General features: G+C 33.4%; 2 long non-coding RNA genes across 2 annotated transcripts in view; both read right to left on the bottom strand.

Moving 5' to 3' along the window:
- The window catches only part of LOC125502687, a 3163-nt gene extending 2328 nt beyond the window's left edge, over positions 1-835 (bottom strand). The window contains exon 1 of the long non-coding RNA XR_007280466.1: positions 688-835. This is a non-coding gene — a long non-coding RNA (uncharacterized LOC125502687). The remainder of the gene's footprint in view (positions 1-687) is intronic.
- LOC125502686 overlaps positions 1-1044 on the bottom strand; it is a 15730-nt gene extending 14686 nt beyond the window's left edge. Inside the window, exon 1 of the long non-coding RNA XR_007280465.1 lies at positions 860-1044. This is a non-coding gene — a long non-coding RNA (uncharacterized LOC125502686). The remainder of the gene's footprint in view (positions 1-859) is intronic.
- Between the last annotated feature and the right edge of the window lie 6047 nt (positions 1045-7091).

The raw sequence follows: 7091 nt of genomic DNA, 5'->3' as shown, positions 1-7091 counted from the left end.
GTATTCCAATATGCTACCAATTAAACATGGAACCATTTCAAAATAATGCTTAATAACAAAGTTGAAATTCGATCTTCAACTGTTAATATCTTCTAAAAATTTAAGAAAAAAATGTTTTCAATATTTTTCTCGTATTCCCCAAGTGAGCCTCCATAACCCCTTAAAAGGAATGACGCCAATTTTGAATCTGTATGCTAGTCATGGTTAGTATTGAAAAATTTATATTGTTTATGACCATGTATTGTAAGTGTGTCGTCTCGTTGAATGGAAAAGTCTTTCAATATAGGTACGTAATAAAATTCTAAGGTTCTAAAAGTTCTCATAAAAATCGAATGTTTGCATTGCCAATGACGTCGACTCAAGATTTAACACAGATTTTAATGGTAATTAATACATACAGGTATACAGGTGAAAATTCCAGTCACTTGCGCTCACAAATTTTGTGAACACCTAAGCGATTCTTGATGACTAAACATCAGAGGCAAAAGTGAATCTTGTGAAATAATATGACGAAAATCAATTATGAGTCGTAACATTTTATGACGTTACTGTAATTTTCCACTAGCACCTTTTTCTTTGCTTATAAAACTATTTTTGAAAAATCGCTTTTATATTCAACAAAGAAAGACCTTATGCTGCACATTTAAAAATCACACGTCTTACGCTCATTGAACACTTAGCTCTTACCCATTGCTTTTATGATTGCCATTATCGGTTAATCACCTAATCAGGACTTAAAAAAGCGTAAAAGCTTAATTACGTTCCAACTATGTCTTATTCTGCATTAACTTTTGCACTTCGCGCCTAATTCATAGCACTAAATTATTTCCTATTTTACAGTATTAAATAATTTCCTTACTTTCTCTATTACATATTTATTAGTCTCATAGCAACTCATTCTTCCTTCAGTTCTGGAACTAAAATCACCATTTTACTTGGCTCATACTATAGAGATTTACTGAAGGTAATAAATACGTCATCGGATTTGCTCACTTGGCGTCGGCAAATTGCCAAGTTGGATGGGAATTTTCCATTCGATTTCAATACGCGCTTGAATTACTTATACGAGCAATGCTACAGGGTGCGCCTGATCAATGACTAATAATGAATTAAAATTAGCTTGAAATTACGTAATAGATCGTCACTCAGGATGCAGAGTGACGATGGTATGATATTTTTTCAACGTTCCTCTTTGCTGAGAAAGTACATTATTGTTGAAGATTTTCAATACAAATGATAATGATGAACTGAAAGATCACTAACATTCTACGATGACCCAAATTCTAAACGATTAACTTTGTTTTTAATAAGATACCGAGAAAATTGGTCTACTTATTTCGAGGATTAAAAGATGATTCTCTAGTCAAATAAAATATGACATTCGCAGTTTTTGGTGATAGCGATCCTTATATGTCTATAATCTTGCTTGCTGTGTGTTCAAAAAACATTGTGACAAACTTCTGTATCATACGAGAAATGGATCATACATAGATAGTCGAGGAACAGTGGAGATTAGATATACTTTCAGGTATATGAGAATTAATCGGAATCAAGTCAATTCATTGTGTTAGGCTTAAACTCTCGAAATACCTAGTTCAAATCTGTAAAATCTAGCCTGCAGCAAAATCTATGTTGAGTACAATCATTTGTAATAGACCTTAAGATCAATAGATTTTCGAAAGTTCAATTACAAGGAGAAATAAACAAAATATAAGAGGTGCAACTGACAACCCCTAATAAAAAAGGGAAACTAAACTCTCACTATATCTTGTATATTTTGTATCTTTTTTTGTATATCTTGTATACCTTGTATCACCATGACGATGGTCTATTAAATTAATGAATTAATCCACTTTGTGATTTACATTTTTTTAGTTATTTGTATAGGGCGTTAGTTTACACTTATTGCAGATAAAAATCAACTACTATGAAAACAAATAATAACACGTCCATCAGGTAAAGCAATATTTTTCTATGGGAAATTTATCAGGTGGTCGATCGAAATAATACATCTGCAAACAATTTAGACAAAGTAATTGAGTAACCTATTCAACAAGAAATAGATTTAATTGATGATTACAATAATTTGTAAATATATCAAACTGAACTACAAGCATCAACCGTGTCTCAACAGGATATGACTCAATCCAGATTTCCCACTTGGAGGCAACAGTTATCTACCTATAATTCTCATTTACAGTAGTAGTATCTTTAACATATCTGTGAACACAGCAAAACTACAACCGAAGTTGCATCCTGCCACTGCTAATCCTGAGTTGTTAAGAGGCGTTAAGAGAACAGCTCGCGGAATACCTCCCCAGGAAAAGCCCCGCTAATCCTGAGTTGTTAAGAGGTAGAACGGAACAGCGAGCGAAATACGTCCTCAAGAAAAGCCTTACTAGTCACTGGCGGGTATCATGATAAATAGTCTCTTAATTGGCCTTGCTAAGTACTGGGGGACATCCACAGCCAGTACCACATATCACAGAGTCTGTGATCTTTGGCCAGTACCCGCCTACTAGCGTACTCTCTCAACGGATTCAAAGCCCAGGTACTGCGGGTACAACGCACAGCCAGTACCCGTCCCTAATATAATTACTCAAATAAACTGAATAAAAGTGTGGCTCCAGTACTGCTGTACGTCTACAGCCAGTACTAAGTACTTGTTCATTAACTTGACGAGTTGCACTCGTTTTCTCTTTAATGTGAATCTTTTATGTGAAGTATTATTAGTATTTAACTTTAAAAATATATTAAAGAAAAACCAGTTTAATATTAAAAAGATAAATAAATACAAAAATGTAAGAAACACTCACACATTAACATTATATTTAATGTTCATCAAATAATAAATATGTCGAAGAGGCTACTTTGTGAGAAACACTCACCTGATCAATAATTAATCAGACACAAGCAATCAGTAACACTAACTTATTACTTGCATAGCACTACTAGTACATATAGCACCGTACGGATTATTTCCCTTATTTCTTTAAATATTTCCACCCGCAGATTGGGTGGAGTTTGAGTTAAGTTTGTTCCCTGATTCTTAGTGTCGGAGAGGAGTTTGTTTTAAGTTCGTCTCCAAATTTCTAGGTATCCTAGAAAGCTCTCTCGTAAGTTAAAACAAAAGCCCTGGACCGGACATCTTCTCTTGGAAGATCGGGGGTGGTGGCTATTGAAACGGTCTAAATACGACTTCTATGCCTGCTGTTTGGCTTTTTAGAATTTATTGGTATCAATATTTATTCATGTCTTACATTTGTTTTAAAAAAAGGGTTTTCGGCCGAAGCTGCCCAAACTTTAAAATAAATCCCTACAGGGTATCCCGTAAGGACATGATCAACAGGATACTGCGACGTTATTTGCATCAAAAGAAGACCATATGACCTTACTTTTATTATCAAAAAATGTCTGGCTACTCTGCTATTGATGGCCAAAGTTCTTTAAAAAAAATTACCTTTTTTTAAATATCGGAAGAATGGTACGATGTATTTTAGTGAAACTCGCTGTGAATTTGTCCTTATGTAAGACTCATATTTTGATGAAACAATCGAGTTCATCCGTTTTGGACAAGTAGTGAAATCTTGAGTGTCGTGGTAGAAAAACTATCAGAACTTTTTATTTGTTGAATGAAATCATGTCATCACTTGTTTTTTTTTGGTTGATGCACTAATCATTTATTCACAATTTTGTGCTCTTTGTAAAATCTTGTAGCATTCATAGTTTTTGCGACAAAACATATTTCTGTTTTCTTGCCCCTTAACAATGTTAGACATTAACTGGAAATATCGTGATACGAGGAATAAATTAATTGTTAATCAATCTCACAAATTAGTTTCGAATTACCTTTTCTAATGAGGAAGTGACTGAAATGGTCAAACTATTAGGGTTTTGTCAAGACAATTTGCGTGAAAGCGTACGCGTTTACGCGACGCATATTTGCAGTTAATGTCTAACATTTTCACCAAAATCCATCGTACCATTCTCCCGATATTTCAAAAAAGATAGATTTTTTGAAGAACTTTGACCATCAATAGCAGAGAAGTCAGACATTTTTTGTTAATAAAAGTTAGCTCAGCTCGTCTTCTTTTGATCCAAAGAATATCGCAGTATCCTTTTGATCATGTGCTTACGGGACACCCTACCCTGTATATAAGTTTTTGGCGAAATCTACGATAAATCTTAAATGCTTTCTTGCATCAATTTTGTAGGCCAGGAACTCAAACTAGCAATAATCGTTCACTGTCTGAACTAAAATGTTTTGTGCTTAACAGGTCTATTAGGGCAAGTTTCCAAGTTTCGAGTGCGCGAAAGATAATCTGCTTGCTTGTAATAGGCAACACGTTGTTGCACGTTGTAGCCTATTATGCAGACACGTTGACCTATTTAGAGTCAAAGTCCAAGCAAAGCCAAAAAGTGGAATATTACGGTAAAAATAAACTACCCGTGTATCGAAACTGTTACACAAAATGCAGTTTCGTTCGCTTTACCAATAAATTATTTGAACTAGTGTACAAATTACGTTGTTGCAGATTACTATAATGTGCTAGAATAATAGTTGACCAATTGACCATTGAACTGAGTAATAATGTTGAGATTGTTCTAAAAGTTCCATGTCCAATAACCACTTTGGAACCACCTAGTATTATTATTTCTTTGATAATAATCTACAACATAACATATCAAAAATCAGTAGAAAATGACATTGTGATTATAATAAACCCGTTTTGACTTGTAACAAAAACCCATTGTAATTCTAACCACTTCCAGAAACTAAAACATTGCAAAACTAACTCCTAAATCAGCATAACATGGATAGACGTGTTGATAAGGTGGGTCAAAATGCATCGTGGAATTTTCCTTCAGACGGTCATAATTTTAACAAGCAGTAGTCTATAAATAGTATCCACAATTTGCTGTCTGTGCTCGAGTGGGCTGTAAAGCTGTAATGCTAAGTTGTGCATATCAATCAACGAACTATTATCTAACCCAGCCTCAGTACATTTGAAATGCGATCCTGGATGGGATAGTTGCAAAACATATTTGTTATCCGGTAATTTTCCACTCAGTTATATATATATTAGGGGAAACCGGGTAAAATTTTGATATGACTTTTGGCGATAAGATCAGACTAGTCTTGACACTGGTTCCCTAATCTTTTGGATTTATTAGAGTTTGCAAGTGATCATACTGAGGTTTTATAATATTTTCTTTCAATACAATTTACATTTACATTAAAATGCGAATTTAAATTCAATTTGTACACAGCGCAATGCGATATGATAATCTTACGGTTATGTATGATTTATAGCTGTAACAATTACAGAACTTCCATATAATTATATCAAAGATAAATGTTTCATTCAATAGTCCCCACGTCTCTTAATCATCTGCCACATTGGTTATTAATTGTTTATGGTTTTGTTTACGAGTATAGATAGACAGATTGACAGATATCTTGTTTATTATCTTACACTTTTTTAATGTTTTTGCTGTATACGCAGCGGTTCTGCTGCTATATATAGCTGCGGTTCTTCCCATTTTTAGACTAGTTAAAATGTATTGCCGGAATTCCGAGTTTGTCTTTCAGCTAATACAGTGGCCGCGGCAGCTCTTTTTTCCACTTGTGCGAAACTGGCGAAAAATGCGGATAGGCAGGAGATATTTATACTTTTAATTGTTGGATTTAAGAGTTGGATATAATATATCTGTTTTACAAAATACATATTTTGTTTGCTTCTTTGGCCGAATATAATGCAAAATATTTTTTATTTATTTTTATTTAACATAGATACTTACAAACATTGTAATAACACCTATTATTAACCAATCTATTTTTTGAATTGAATAATTCCTTTTACTAAACGAAAGTAAGATTTAAAATATATAGATTAACGAATAACATTATAAACATTGAATAAAAGTTTAATAAGGTAGTGAAATAATTCAATAATGAATAAGTTATTCACGCAGAACATTAGAAGAAGCATTATTCTATTATTATGCTTAGCAGCAAACTATAATCAACTCTAAATCTATTTTTTGCAATATCTTTTTCAACAAACAAAATGCCCAAGTCAGTAAGACTATCCTGACTCATAGTCTGACTCAGTTGTTCTCAAATAATTTTTAATTCTCTTTAAGTGCTGAAACATCTTTCAGAACTTGCACTAGAAGATGGTACTGTCATTGCAATATTGCATAGTTTATTCATTTCATGGAAGACTAAACTAATATCTTGCAAAAGAAGTGTGAGATCTGTTAAAGTGTTTATTTTTAGATTATTTGTGACCTCACACCTCTTAGTGGTATCTGGCAATGACTTAGTCTCGTTTTCAATTCAAACTATATCACATTGTTAATGGTTAGGTAAAGGAATAAACGTTCTAAAAAGTTTAAAAAAATTGATTAAATGTACCAAATCATGTTTTTAAGCTCAGCTTTTGTTTCTGCAGCCCAGTTGCACAGTTCTTGTAGCCTTCAGTAACAAAACTTAAACAGCTGGTTCCACCTTGTTTGGAGAAAAATCTACAAGGGAAAACGGAATACATCATCTTTGAGAATGCTGTACTTAATCCAAGGATACATGATATAGTAAGTGGACTTAAAACTACGAAGATCACAAGCATACTGGTTTTAGGAAAAGTTTGCTAAGGCCCGCTGTCATAAAAGTTCATGTAGCAATAGAGCCAAATCAATAAATGAAAATATTTTGTTCTTGTCCTAGCAGGAAACAAGTACCCATATTTAGACTAGAAAATAATTTATTAATGTCAAGTACTTAAAAATGTACTTTTCAATTCCCCAACAACTCGGAACGTTTTGACGTTCACTGTCATTATTGTCGAATTTGATCAGATTGTTTTAATTTGCAATTATTTATATCGCTATTAAAAGTGGTTGGGCGACTTATATATTTCGTTTTGAAAATAGTCTTTTTAAAAACGATTTTAATCAGGAAGTTTTACAATAAGGACTTACTGCTATGGACTTTAAACAGAGAATGTTCTACAGACTAGGCTTTCCCATTAGGAAGACACAAAGTGTTGATGAAGCGTCCTCGGATTCCGTGAGAACGGAAATATGTG

Source organism: Dendroctonus ponderosae, unplaced genomic scaffold (genome assembly GCF_020466585.1).
Source record: "Dendroctonus ponderosae isolate FM_Combo_2020 unplaced genomic scaffold, Dpon_F_20191213v2 Dpon_F_20191213_1, whole genome shotgun sequence".
NCBI lineage: Eukaryota > Metazoa > Arthropoda > Insecta > Coleoptera > Curculionidae > Dendroctonus > Dendroctonus ponderosae.
Note: the sequence above shows the minus strand (reverse complement) of the source record. Positions and strands in the feature narration are given on the sequence as shown.